Genomic DNA, 15672 nt, shown 5'->3' on the forward strand with positions numbered 1-15672 from the left:
AGCAGGTGTCTTTTAATTTCAAAGCTGCAGTCACCATCTGCAGTGATTTTGGAGCCCCCAAAAATAAAGTAGCTCACTGTTTCCATTGCTTCCCCATCTATGTGACATGGAGAGATGGAGCCAGATGCCATGACCTTGGTTTTCTGAATATTGAGTTTTAAGCCAACTTTTTCACTCTCCTCTTTCACTTTCATCAGAGGCTCTTTAGTTCCTCTTTCCTTTCTGTCATAAGGGTGGTGTCATCTGCAAATCTGAGGTTATTGATAATTCTCCTGGCAATCTTGATTCCAGATTGTGCTTCATCCAGCCCAGCATTTCTCATGATGTACTCTGCATATAAGTTAAATAAGCAGGGTGACAATATATAGCCTTGACGTACTCCCTTTCCTATTTGGAACCAGTCTGTTGTTCATATCCAGTTCTAACTGTTGCTTCCTGACCTGTATACAGATTTCTCAGAAGGCAAGTCAGGTGGTCTGATATTCCCATCTTTAAAAATTTTCCAGAGTTTGTTGTGGTCCACACAGTCAGAGGTTTTGGCATAGTCAATAAAGCAGAAGTTGATGATTTTGGAACTCTTGCTTTTTCAATGATCCAGTGGATGTTGGCAGTGTGATCTCTGGTTCCTCTGCCTTTTCTAAAACCACATTGAATATGTGGAAGTTCACAGTTCACATACTGTTGAAGCCTGGCTTGGAGAATTTTGAGCATTACTTTGCTAGCGTGTGAGATGAATGCAATTGTGCAGTTCTTTGAGCATTCTTCAGCATTGTCTTTCTTTGGTATTGGAAGGAAAACTGACATTTTCCAGTCCTGTGGCCACTGCTGAGTTTTCCAAATTTGCTGGCATATTGAGTGTAGCACTTTCACAGCATCATCTTTTAGGATTTGAAATAGCTAAACTGGAACTCCATCACCTCCACTAGCTGTGTTCATAGTGATGCTTCCTAAGTCCCACTTGACTTCTTATTCCAGGATGTCTGGTTCTAGGTTGTTGATCCCACCATTGTGATTATCTGGTTCATGAAGATCTTTTTGTATAGTTCTTCTGTGTATTCTTGCCACCTCTTCTTAATATCTTCTGCTTCTGTTAGGTCCATACCATTTCTGTCCTGTATTGTGCCCATCTTTGCAAGAAATGTTCCCTTGGTATCTCTAATTTTGTTGAAGAGTTCTCTAGACTTTCCCATTTTATTATTTTCCTCTATTTCTTTCCATTGATCACTGAGAAAGGCTTACCTATCTCTCCTTGCTGTTCTTTAGAACTCTGCATGCAAATAGGTATATCTTTCCTTTTCTCCTTTGCCTCTTGCTTCTCTTCTTTTCACAGCTATTTGTAAGGCCTCCTCAGATAAGCATTTTGCCTTTTAGCATTTCTTTTCCTTGGGGTTGGTCTTGATCCTTGCTTCCTTTACAATGTCACAAACCTCTGTCCACAATTCTTCAGGCACTCTATCAGATCTAATCCCTTGAATCTATTGGTCACTTCCACTGTATAATCAATCATAAGGGATTTGATTTAGATCATACCTGAATGGTCTAGTGGTTTTCCCCACTTTCTTCAATTTAAGTCTGAAATTGCCATAAGGAGTTCATGGTCTGTGCCATAGTCAGCTCCTGGTCTTGTTTTTGCTGACTGTATAGAGCTTCTCTATCTTTGGCTGCCAAGAATATAACCAATCTGATTTCGCTATTAACCATCTGGTGATGCCCATGTGTAGAGTCTTCTCTTGTGATTTCGGAAGTGGGTGTTTGCTATGATCAGGTCGTTCTCTTGGGAAAAGTCTATTAGTCTTTGCCCTGCTCCATTCTGTACTCCAAGGCCAAATTTGCCTGTTTCTCCCGGTATTTCTTGACTTCCTACTTTTGCATTCCAGTCCCCTATAATGAAAAAGACATCTTTTGGGGGGTGTTAGTTCTAGAAGGTCTTGTAGGTCTTCATAGAACTGTTCAACTTTAAATTCTTCAGCATTCCTGGTTGGGGCATAGACTTCGATTACTGTGATAGTGAATGGTTTGCCTTGGAAACGAACAGAGGTTATTCTGTTGTTTATGAGATTGTATCCAAGTACTGAATTTTGGACTATTTTTTTTTTTACTATGATGGCTTCTCCATTTCTTCTAAGGGATTCTTGCCCACAGTAGTAGATATAATGGTCATCTGAGTTAAATTCACCCATTCCAGTCCATCTTAGTTTGCTGATTCCGAAAATGTCAATGTTCCCTCTTACAGTCTCCTGTTTACCCACTTCCAATTTGCCTTGATTCATGGACCTAGTATTCCAGGTTCCTATGCAATGTTGCTCTTTACAAGATTGGACTTTACTTCCATCACCAGTCACATCTACAACTGGGTGTTATTTTTGCTTTGGTTCTCTCTCTTCATTCTTTCTGGAGTTATTTCAGAGCTAGTATATAGTTTATATTCCAGACTTCAACTCATACTTCCTAAAGGAAAATCCTCACTATGGACAGTTCACATTAGTAGGACATTATTTTGTAGATTGATTCAGTCACTAGTTCACCATGGTTCTGGAATTAATAAAATTATTTTTTTTAATGCAATTTTTGTTGCTGTGGTTCATAGTGACTTGGGGATCATGAATATCTTTGAATTCGTGGAGAAAATCTTATAACCAAGAAGAACACACATGCTCATTCCTGAAAACAACTACATAATACTATTTCATAAAATTTAGAATCCCATTTGTTGACTCCATAGAATTCCCAGTGTTTTCTTCAAAAAAAACTTTAAAACAATAGCTTTTCTCCCTTTAAGACTATGCAAATTTACCTTTGTCCTGCTGTCAACACATGGTTCCAAAGTCATTAAGTATATCTTACATATTAATATATTTTTTGTAAAACAACTAGGTTTAAAATAGTAGGAATATTGTCAAGCTGTAGCATATTTCTTGCTACTAACACTTTGAAATTTAATGGAGCATATATTAGGGGCAAATAGAAAAATTTGTGACTTCTTTAATGTCAAGGAAATTTGTTATTTATATATTTATATATAAAAACGTGAGTTGAGACATTGTGTTACTATAAGTAATAGTACACATCTCAGAAAATTACTCAAGTATTTAGTTGAAATATATTCAAAACAAAGCAATCACTTATCATTTAGATTAAATACTTCGAGCAGTTGCTTCTCAGTTTGACTAATCACCTGTCAGCATAATTTTCAAAAACATCTGAAGAGCTACTAAGGCTGTAAGAATAGAAATTTTATATTCTTTTAACAACCAGAGGTATCCTCTAATGCACATTAATGAAATTTCCTTTATGTACAGTTGGGAAGGTCCCCTGGAAGAGGAAATGGCAACCTACTCCAGTGTTTTTGCCTAGAGAATCCCATGGACAGAGGAGCCTGGTGGGCTACAGTCCATGGGGTTGGAAAAAGTCAAACACGACTGAGTGACTAATACTATACTTAATATATTCCTCAGAAGACAGCAAAATATTATTGTTTAAAGTCAAAATTGGTTTTTAAAAGTCACCAAAAAAACATCATTTTTGGAACTACAAAGGATTCAAAGTAAATGATAGACAGATTTCCAATCCTAAATACAATTTTGTGCCCTGGTAGAAATGTGAATTTAGAACCCTGGATGTTGGACCCCAAGAGAGTAACTAGTCACAGACATTTAAACTGAGAGAAGACAGGCAACCATACAGAAGTAGACAAAGTATCACAGGCAACTGGGCTTGGGATAAACAATCTTCTGAAGTCTGAAATCACAGAGCATTCCTCATTTTTCTATGTTAAGGAAAGGGAACAAAATATAAATATGTGTGCATGACAGAACAGTAGCAAAAGAATTAAAATAATCACCTGAGTTTAGAGGACCATCTTAAGAAGATGCTTCTTACCAAGATGACCATTGGAGCAGGTCATAATAAACAAATAGGAGATAGGCAGATCAAAGGAAATCTGCACACCAGCAAGGGGAAGGCAGAGGTATAAGGGAGAGTGAGCAAGACCTGATTTTGATAACATTATGAAGTTAGTTTGCTTTGAGTATCTAGGATTAGATTTATAATATACGTATTGCAAATCTACCTACTGACAGATGCTTCATTCCAAAAAGGCATTAGGCATTCTGAGAGAGAAATGAGTTTATATAATTCTACACCACAGTACTATACCATTAAAAGTAAAAAAGCAAACTTAATGTTTGTATATTTGGGAAAGAAGGAAGCAGGTTACTCAGTAATTTACCAATATCTCCATGCCTTAATTTCCTCAAATTCATAATAGAGAAAATTAATAACATCACCTAGGATTGCTACTGAGGATTGAATGAGATCACAGGTATTAAAAAGAGTGATCTAAGTATAAAGTAATAATTATCAATAAATTTAGCTATTACTATAAAAATATAATTAATATATTTAAAAATAATTAAATATATTTACAGGCTAAAAGCAATGACATTAATCTGAGCATTACATTCACCAGAGCTCATTTTGTTATCTATGCTCTGAGAGAAATATGAACTCAGATATCTTTAAGTTTTATCTCATTAGGAGAGTTTTATGACTGGCTTTCTAATGAAGTCATTTTCATTCTCATTTTATTGAAAATAATCTTTATAATTCCAAGACCTTTTAAACATTAAATTCTTTTGTTGCTTGACATAATGAGTGGAAGTTAACTTTGCAGTTGCTTCCACTTTTTTTGTTCATTGCTTTGTAAATTCTATTCAAGGGGTGGATGAAAATGAGGGATCCTCAGTCACTATATGTTCTTCAAATAAGATGAAAAAAATACTTTTTCAGTGACATCATATCATACAACATTTTAACAGATCTCCACATAATTTGTAACTTTGAGACAAGGACTACAAACAAGCAATACTGCGATTACTACATTCAATTATGGGGTTTGTAATTCTGTATACAGTCTTACTCAGGAAATAGAACAGGTAATTTCATTTAACATACTGAGTTTCATTCTAGTGAGATACATTGGTAGCAGGAAAGAGGAAAGCACAAAAATGAATTCTATTAAGATGGCGTCTTTCAAGCTGGATATTTCTAAGAGTCTACTAATCCACTATTTCCCTCTCCCCAAAGAGTTTAAAATATTATTATATGTAGAGGTTAAAAGTGCTATAAACATTAAAAAAATATATTTTTGATATATTGATTATATTCTGAAGTAACAAGAAAATGTGTGTGTGTGTAAATTAAGGGAGAGAAAGAAGGAAATACTTATGGTATTATTTTACAAAACATAAAACATTTGGTTAAATGGAAGTTGAGGCCATTACTACAAACTGAAATCAAGTAACAGGCCTCTCCTATTTTTCACCATTAGTGTTTGATTAACTGTCACGTGCCAATAAACAAGTTGACAAGCACCAGGAAATAAGGCTGTTTTATCAGCCTAGTAGAACCTCATAGGAAATCATGTTCAGGAATTAGGTGTCTGAAAACTGTTATACTGTTTTCTGCATTTTTTTCCCTTATATTTCTATCGCTCATAGATTATGAAACAAATTTAAATTGCCAAAACCACTCTTGAAATAAATGCCACTCAATTCCAGTGGATAACTACAGTCATTATTTCATAAGTTAGTTTTGATCCGGAGAGAGAAATCTTGCTATTTTCTCCAAGAGCAGCTCACCCAGAATGGCATCTGGCAGGTCTAATTCTGGTGGCTGCAAACTATGACCCTGTACAATTCATCATCTAGCACACAGATCTACCTATGTCTCCTTTTACTCACCAGGATTAAATCACTTACAGGCATGACACTGCCGATCACTAGAAGATTATTGCTATAAAAATCAAATTTGAATTTCAAAGTCCAGAAATACTGGAGTAGGAGGGAGGAAGGGAAGAGTATGCATTAACAGTTCTCTGTGGACAGTGGTTAAAAACAAACAAACAGGAGACCAAAAAAGGCAAATGATAGCTTATGAACCCATATTTGGAAAACCCTAATCTAGATTGAGTGTAACAGATTCTAAATTCAATTAAATGCAATCTTAGGGTTGCACCATTATTTTAGTCATTTGATCCCATTAGTGAAGTGTGCTGACGCTTCCTTTCCGGAGCTATGATTCATGCAGGGCATCAGAAGATGAGTTAAGTGATATTCCGGGAATACTCTGTTGATTAATTATCAACAAGGGAAATCCAGCTTGAAAGACTGGTTTGACTTCCCATATGAGCCACACAGGGTAAAAGCCTATTTCTGCAGAGAAAAGCCACAGCTCCTTAGAAACTTTGAACTGATAGAAATGTTGAATTATTATATTATGAAATTTTAAAATCATTCTTACTTTAAAGTTTAATTGGTTAAAAAAGCATGGTAATATTTTTATTATTTGGGGCATTGTCATTGGACAATGGCAGTTGAACAGTTGAAAAAATTAAAAAGTAGCATTTATAAATGAATCTGTAATAGTGATATCTCTAAGGACTACTTATTCTACATTTCAAAGAAAGGAAAATGAATTATATAACTTACAGGAAAGTATCAAATTTATCTAACATAAATCTTCAGAAAAATGTTAGAATGTTTACAAAATGTTTTCCATATACAGTAGATTTCAGTAAATCATAGAAGAAGCTTCATGAATTTTGCAATAAAAAGAAAGTGTCTCATAAATCCTTTCCAAGTAGAAAATTTTGTACAGAGAAGAGTACCCAATGGTTTGATTATCAGCATCATAATTAGCTTGGTCAGTTGGATGAAGAGTTCAGACCAGTTCCATTTAATTCTGTTCTATGACAATAACATAAACTTCCCACTGTCAAACTACCCCAAATGTAATAGTACTTGACAATTGTGCTTATCAGTACAGATGATTTTGAATTCTCCTTTTTCCAACTATAAGAATGTTATTTTACGATTTAAAAACATCAAACATCAATAATCTTATTATTTATCTTGCTTAGGAGCATCCAAAGATACTACTTTGTCTAAACATCAAGCTACTTAAGACTGCCTAACTCACCCCTTGAGAAAAAGGGGTGAAGACTTCAAATAACTCTGCTTTATAGAATATGTGCTATATATTTAAGGATGGAAATAAACTGGCTGAAACTAATGGGAGAAAAGCATTCTAAGCAATGTGAACTACATACACAGAACTTCTTTGGAGATACTTGAGGGGAAGCCTGCCCTAGCTCACCTCTTAAGAAAAACTATCTAGAATTTGAAAATAGGATAGAAGAGTTATTTCCTGTACTTTCAATGACAAAATAAAGTACTGAATAACAACCACACCTATTGGGTTATCTGGTGATACAGATTATGGAATTTTATTTGGCATACTATTCCCTATTAACATTATTAACTAAGGTCCAGAATCTGCAAAGAAATGGAAACTTCTGGAAAATCACTGACTTACCACTAATTTTTGTTCAGAAGTGCAAATTAGTTTTGTTAGGTAGAATATATTGTGTTTTTATTTTTCCATAGATTATTAATCAGTTCTATACTTAACTTTGAAATCTTATCACAGTCCTGGAGATATGATAGATTAATGATAGATAATAGAGATATTTAATGATTAGAGTTTTATTTTCAATTATTCGAAAATTATGATTTGACATCCTCTTTCCATCTTCTGAAATTATCTTATTTCTTCACACAGAAATATTTATATTTCCCCATGTGTAAATTCCCCTCAAGTATCTCCAAAGAAGTTCTGTGTATCCTGTACACATTGCTTAGAATGCTTTTCTCCCATTAGTTTTGACCAACTTATTTTCATCCTTAAATATAAAGCAGAGGTAGATGTACATAAAGCTAATCTAGATTAATACCCAAGGCTTCTCACTTTCAGAGAGCCCTCTGCATGACCCTGGGAGGAACCTTAGAAGTGTATGTGTGTGTGTGTGTGTGTGTGTGTGTGTGTGTGTGTGTAAAATAAACTATTTTGACCATCATTGGTTAAGGCTACTCATATTTCCACTTAAACAAACACATCTTAACACATTCTTTTTGTCCAGTGACTTTGATAACGACTATGTGCATTTTGAGAACTGAGATAAGGGAAAGTTAAGTTGTGAAAATATTGAGTTTAAATGTGCTGAGTCATATGGGCCAAAGGGCAGAGCACCCTGTACAGTAGCCTGGACCTGTCTTTGAGCCTTCTCTTGTTTTAGGCCTCTGTCAAAACTAACAAATCATTGAGTCATTCAGTAAATGGACCAGTAACATACCCGAATGAGGTATATGTTGATTCCAAAATCAAAAAACGCCCACTAGATGTTAGGTTTCCCTTGTTGCAGAAGGGGCCAGATGCAGCAACCTATCCTTCAATTTGGCAGGAACGTCTTGACATGCTTCATAACACTGAACTCCTAAAGATGTCACTGCAGGAGAAGACCTTTCAATATCTGTCACATTTATTTCCTACTCTCTGACACACAAAGGTCTTACCAATAGGTCTAGACTAGTGGCTGCTTCTAGCTCCCTTGGTCCAATCAGCATAATGTCACCAGTATTATGAACCTGTGCAAAATCTTGTGAACGGGAGAAGTGATCAAACTCCTGACACAGGAAATAAGTTATGAAATTAAATTATGACATAGGGTTGGAGAACTTATATACTCCTGAAGTAGGATGCACCACTGTTCTTGCTAACCAAAAGCAAACTGCCTCTGGTGCTTTTTTCTAAAAGATGTCTAGGAGAAAAACATATCAATACCTACATACTTGGATGGGGATGTGTTCATTTGTTCAAGCAAGGAAACCGTATATGGGATAGCAGCTTCAATTTTAGTTCATCACTCAGTTAAGCTTATTGCAATCCAATGTCATACTCCAAGGTCCAGCTTTCTTCTGTAAGGTTAATTGGGTGAGTTAAATGGGATTGCGATAACAGTAACTGTATCTGCATATTTCAAGTCCTTGATGGTGGTACGAATCTCTGCAATCTCCCTTAGGAATAAAATACTACTGGTGTCATATTTTCCTATATAGAGAGTTCAAGTAGCTTCCACTTGGTCCTTCCTACCACAACAGCCCTAACTCCACTGATCAGGAAACCAATGAGAGGATTCCACTAAACAATGGATGTATTTATTTCAATCATGCCTTCCAGAACTGAGGAAATGACCACAAGATGAGTGTAGGGACCCACTGGGCTCAACGTGAGATGGATACGAGCTAAAATTCCACTGACTAACTGACCTCCATAGATTCTGACCAATCCCCCAACACCAGCTGGGTGTCTTACAACTCAATTCAATTCTGACACTAGCCAGAGTCAGTGCACACCTCACAGGCTAAAAGCCCAGTCCCATAAGGCTGTTGGCCACTTCAGACGCTGATTGCCAGGAGTAGGTCCCCGGTTACCCAAAACTTCTGTCCAGCTTGGCTATGAATTAGAGATTCCCACAACCTCCTCTTCAGGTTTGATACTATAACTTTTTTATTTCACACAGACTAACACAAGGCCTCTCAATCAATTTCCTGACGAATCAATTTACAGACCTAGAACCCCTTAAATGAAAGAAAGTTTGGGTACTCTTGGAGAAGGATAACATTACACTACCTAAATGGTATACTGCTAATCTTTCTCCAGCCTTTCCTATTGGGACCTAAGGCCTTTTCTCATGGTGTCTATGCATTAGAAAAAGGAAATGGTGTTTTAGGGATTATTGGATACTAACTCAGAACTGACACTAATTCCAGCAGCAAAAAAAAAGGGAGGGGGGACTGTAGTAACTAAGGAAATCTGAGTAAAGAATGGATGGACTTCAGTTAATAATAATGAGTCTATACTGGATCATCAATTGTGACAAAGTACCTACTACTACAGATATTAACAATAAAAGCAATTGGGTGTTGGGTATATGAGTATTCTCTGTACTATCTTTGAAACTTTTCTATCAATCTAAAGCTATCCTAAAAGAACTTTTTTTAAAAAAAATTTACTCTCAAAGAATATACAGCCAAATCATATAGAAAAATATAAAGTCATGTCATGCATTGAGTTAATATTAATAAATATAAATGCTGATTCACACAAAGAGACAGGGTCTTACTTTAAAAACTCCCATCTCTATTCTTGGCTTCTGCTGATATGGTTGAATATATCCATAAGCCATATGTCTAGTCTCTTCAAAAATTCCTCTGTGTGAGGCAATACTCCACATTTTTGATCCTCTGAAGGCTTTAACCAATAGTTATCCAGCCACAACCACGACTATCTCTTCAGAACAGTGAATCTCCTAATTTTGGCATCTTTTACAATGTGGATAGACTGAGAATTTTCCAATTCATAAAACCCTAGTTTATTTTTGTTTAATAATCTTAAGTCACATGATCAAACCAGTCAAATCTAAAGGAAATCTATCTTGAATATCCATTGGAAGGACCAATGCTGAATTTAAAGCTCCAACACTTTGTGAATACCTGATGCAAACAGCTGACTCATTGGAAAAGACCCTAGAGCTGGGAAAGATTAAAGAAAGGAAGAGAAGGGGGTGACAGAGGTTGAGACGGTTGGATGGAATCAGCGATTTGATGGACATGAACTTGAGCAAACTCTGAGGGAAGCCTGCCATATTGCAGTTCAGGGGGTCGCAAAGAGCTGGACATGGCAGAGTGACTGGATGACAACAACAGATCTTCACTCAACTTATTTCTTCACTCTCTTATTTCTTCACATGTTACTTAAGCAGCAAGGAGAAGTGAGTGTGTACCTTTATCACTTTGCTTCTACATCTCCTCAGCTAAATATCTAAGTTCATCCCTTATAAATTCTGACATCTTTAAAACTGTAGGATGCAATCCAGCTAAGTTTTCTGCCATCATATAACAAGAAGCACCTTTCCTCTACTTTCCAATAGCATATTTCTCATTTCCTTCTGATCTCTCACCAAAAGCACCCTTAACATTCACATTTCTACTAACAAACTGTTTATGACAATATAGCCACTGTCTGAGTCTCTGTGACCCTATGGGCTGCAGCCCGCCAGGCTCCTTTGTCCATGGCATTTCCCCAGCAAGAGTACCAGAGTGGTTGCCATGCCCTCCTCCAGGGGATCTTCCTGACTCAGGGATAGAACTCCGGTCTCCTGCCTTGCAGGCAGATTCTTTACCACTGAGCCACCAGGGAAGCCCCCTTAGATAATATAGGCTTTCTTTATTATAATCCTCACTTCCTCATCAGCAGAGTCATTATCTTCCATATTTCTACCAATAATCTGTCAAAGCCATTGTAATTTTTTTGTGTCTTGCTGCCCCTAAGTCTTTCATCCTCTACCCATTAGCAAGTCCAAGCTCACTTCCACAATTTTAGGCATTTGTTCAAATGTTTTAGGCATTTGTTCATTTCTCAGTATCAAAATCTATATTAATTTCATATAGCCACTGTGACAAATCAGAAAACTGACTATAATATAATTTAATGAATATGACTACCATTATCATGTATTTTATCCTAGAGCCTGGTACTCAAACTAAACCTAATTCTGTTTTTAGGCAACTTTAGCCAGAATCACTTTTCTTAGTACTAATGATGACAACTTAGGAAGATGATTAATTCTGGAATAAATAGCAAGTTTGCAATACGCAAATCAGATATTGAATATAACTTCAATGAAAGTCACAGAAAGATATTTATTCCACAATTAACCACTTAATTGCCCTGTTTCAGAGCTCTCTACCCTTATTCACTCTTATAGAGGAATTATGAAGTTCCTTATTAATTAATTACATAGGTTCTCCCTCAGGTGTGATTGCTTTTTCTGTTTCTTTCATATACAGGATGCACAAAGCAACAGCATGGAGTTATGAAAAGAGCACGGTATCAATAATACACAGACTCAAGCTCCATTCTTTGTCATTTATACTCTGTATGTTCTTCGGGAAGTGAACTCTCGGTAGCCCTAAGACTAAATTTCGCCATTGGTGGGATGGAGGTAACAACCATCTCGACTACCTCACAGGGTGATTGTGAGTAAAAAATAAGACAAATACACATGAAAGAGGTTTGCCCATGTGAAACTTACTGGCAAGAGAAAGCCTAAAAAATATTAGTTGGGTAAATTAGATATCTGTCTATTCAGACGTACTGAAAAAGTAGCATGATATAATTAAATCAGAGTAAAAGTTAATACATTGAAAAAACATGGGTCCCCAAGCTTCTACAGTGGGCACTCTGGCAGAGACTTCAACGAACAACAATTTGGAGTTTTAAGAGGAAATACCCTTGAAGTTGTATAGGAGATCTGAATTCAAAATATCCAGGGCCATGAGGATCTATAAGAATGATTCAGCCAATAAATAAAAATGAAAAAGGTGGCAGTTCACTTAGAGGAAATCATTCCTTTCTAACCCAAATGTCTGCATTTTAAATTTTTCCCGGTCCAGGGATCTGACACTGGAAGACATCTACATTTGTGGTCAAATAAGGCCCTATATCAGACTTAACCTAGGTGCAAATCCTTTTTCAAGTTGTTAGTATTCTCTCTCTTCATGATATAGATGAGTTACCAGCAAGTCCAAGTATTAAATCCCACCTGAAACATTGTGAAGTGTGTGTCTTGAAAAATTTATCTGCACCAAAGCAGCTTGGAATACACCAAAACATACAATTTTTCCCACTTTGGGCATGACTTTCAATTCTTTACTGTTGCAGTGAAGTGTGAAAAGTTGAAATGCATGTTCACAAAATCCATGTTTGTGCACATACATATTCAGAGATTTCCCTGCACATTTTTATCCATTCAGAATAGTACATATATTTCACATTCCATGATATGGTTTTCACTGAGCTATTTAGATTCTGATTGGACTCTATGGGAGAAGGTGAGGGTGGGATAATCTGAGAGAACAGCATCCAAACATATATATTATCAAGTGTGAAACAGATCATCAGTCTAGGTTGGATGGATGAGACAAGTGCTCAGGGCTGGCGCACTGGGATGACCCAGAGGGATGGGATGGGGAGGGAGTTGGGAGGGGGGTTCAGGATGGGGAACACATGTAAATCCATGGTTGGTTCATGGCAGTGTATGGCAAAAACCACTGCAATATTGTAAAGTAATTAGCCTCCAACTAATAAAAATAAATGAAAAAAAGAAAAGACTTAAAATTGGACAGGGTTTTAAAAATAATTTAACCCATAATTATTAGGATTCTTCAGCATATTAATAAAATGCAAGAAATAACAACAAATATTTTGGACTAAAGTTAGACCACCTTATGCCTGAATTTTGTCACCTCATGATTTGTAAATAATATATTTACATATTCTTTTTTTAATTTTTTACTTATTTATTTATTCCATTTATTTTTATTAGTTGGAGGCTAATGACTTTACAATATTGTAGTGGTTTTTGCCATACATTGACATGAATCAGCCATGGATTTACATGTATTTCCCATCCCCATCCCCCCTCCCGCCTCCCTCCCCACCCCATCCCTCTGGGTCATCCCAGTGCACCAGCCCTGAGCACTTGTCTCATGCATCCAACCTGGGCTGGTAATCTGTTTCACCCTTGACAATATACATGTTTCGACGCTGTTCTCTCAAAACATCCCACCCTCTCCTTCTCCCACAGAGTTCAAAATTCTGTTCTGTACATCTGTGTCTCTTTTTCTGTTTTGCATATAGGGTTATCATTACCATTTTTCTAAATTCCATATATATGTGTTAGTATACTGTATTGGTCTTTATCTTTCTGGCTTACTTCACTCTGTATAATGGGCTCCAGTTTCATCCATCTCATTAGAACTGATTCAAATGAATTCTTTTTAACAGCTGAGTAATATTCCATGGTGTATATGTACCACAGCTTCCTTATCCATTCGTCTGCTGATGGGCATCTAGGTTGCTTCCATGTCCTGGCTATTATAAACAGTGCTGCGATGAACATTGGGGTGCATGTGTCTCTTTCAGATCTGGTTTCCTCGGTGTGTATGCCCAGGAGTGGGATTGCTGGGTCATATGGCAGTTCTATTTCCAGTTTTTTAAGAAATCTCCACACTGTTCTCCATAGCGGCTGTACTAGTTTGCATTCCCACCAACAGTGTAAGAGGGTTCCCTTTTCTCCACACCCTCGCCAGCATTTATTGCTTGTAGACTTTTGGATAGCAGCCATCCTGACTGGCGTGTAATGGTACCTCATTGTGGTTTTGATTTGCATTTCTCTGATAATGAGTGATATTGAGAATCTTTTCATGTGTTTGTTAACCATCTGTAGGTCTTCTTTGGAGAAATGTCTGTTTAGTTCTTTGGCCCATTTTTTGATTGGGTCATTTATTTTTCTGGAATTGAGCTGCAAGAGTTGCTTGTATATTTTTGAGATTAATCCTTTGTCTGTTGCTTCATTTGCTATTATTTTCTCCCATTCTGAGGGCTGTCTTTTCACCTTGCTTATAGTTTCCTTTGTTGTGCAAAAGCTTTTAAGTTTCATTAGGTCCCATTTGTTTAGTTTTGCTTTTATTTCCAATATTCTAGGAGGTGGATCATAGAGGATCCTGCTGTGATTTATGTCGGAGAGTGTTTTGCCTATGTTCTCCTCTAGGAGTTTTATAGTTTCCAGTCTTACATTTAGATTTTTAATCCATTTTTAGTTTATTTTGGAAGAATCAATATTGTCAAAATGACTATACTACCCAAAGCAATCTATAGATTCAATGCAATCCCTATCAAGCTACCAATGGTATTTTTCACAGAACTAGACCAAAGAATTTCACAATTTGTATGGAAATACAAAAATCCTCGAATAGCCAAAGTAATCTTGAGAAAGAAGAATGGAACTGGAGGAATCAACCTGCCTGACTTCAGACTATACTACAAAGCCACAGTCCTCAAGACAGTATGGTACTGGACAAAGACAAAAATATAGATCAATGGAACAGAATAGAAAGCCCAGAGATAAATCCACAAACCTATGGACACCTTATCTTCGACAAAGGAGGCAAGGATATACAATGGAAAAAAGACAACCTCTTTAACAAGTGGTGCTGGGAAAACTGGTCAACTACTTGTAAAAGAATGAAACTAGGACACTTTCTAACACCATACGTATTCTTTTCTTGAAGTACTTCATTCAATCAGCAACATTCATGGCATCTAGGAAAATGAGCTTGATGAACATATATTATAGATTCCTTGAAAGAAACCAATGAAATGTAATGAAAACCACTTGACACTGACAGTTGTATGCAAAGGAGTTACTGATTTTGAGAATCAAATGGATTCTATTTCAGAAAAATTTTTTCTAAAGATGCCACAGGACTGTACTTTTTATGAGATGGGAATGACAGTATTCTGCATCCTGATTTATTTGTTCTTTTCAACTGATCTTCAATTTCCAATAGAGTGTATTTCCAATAGAAAGGGTGTTTAAAAGGTAGGTGGTAACAATCTGGATTATAATATTTCTGGCCTCCTAGGTAAGTATGAGATGAGAGTAAGAAATTATCAGAGACTCTGTTTGAATTGGATTCTTTGAAGCTATAGCTAAACATGAGATTGAAAGTGACTGGATGGTCAGTGGCAGTGAGTGAGTAACTAGGAAAAAAGTAAAATTAATAGTGAAATTTTTGAGATTTGATTTACTCATTAATTGATATTAATCAGATTTGATCTCTGTCTTCCTGAATAAAGACATTCAATACAGTGGAGTTAGAAGGCAGAACTTGGGGACTTAGTCCCTGAGGCAGAAACACACTGAGAGAG

Source organism: Cervus elaphus, chromosome 29 (genome assembly GCF_910594005.1).
Source record: "Cervus elaphus chromosome 29, mCerEla1.1, whole genome shotgun sequence".
Classification (NCBI taxonomy): Eukaryota; Metazoa; Chordata; class Mammalia; order Artiodactyla; family Cervidae; genus Cervus; species Cervus elaphus.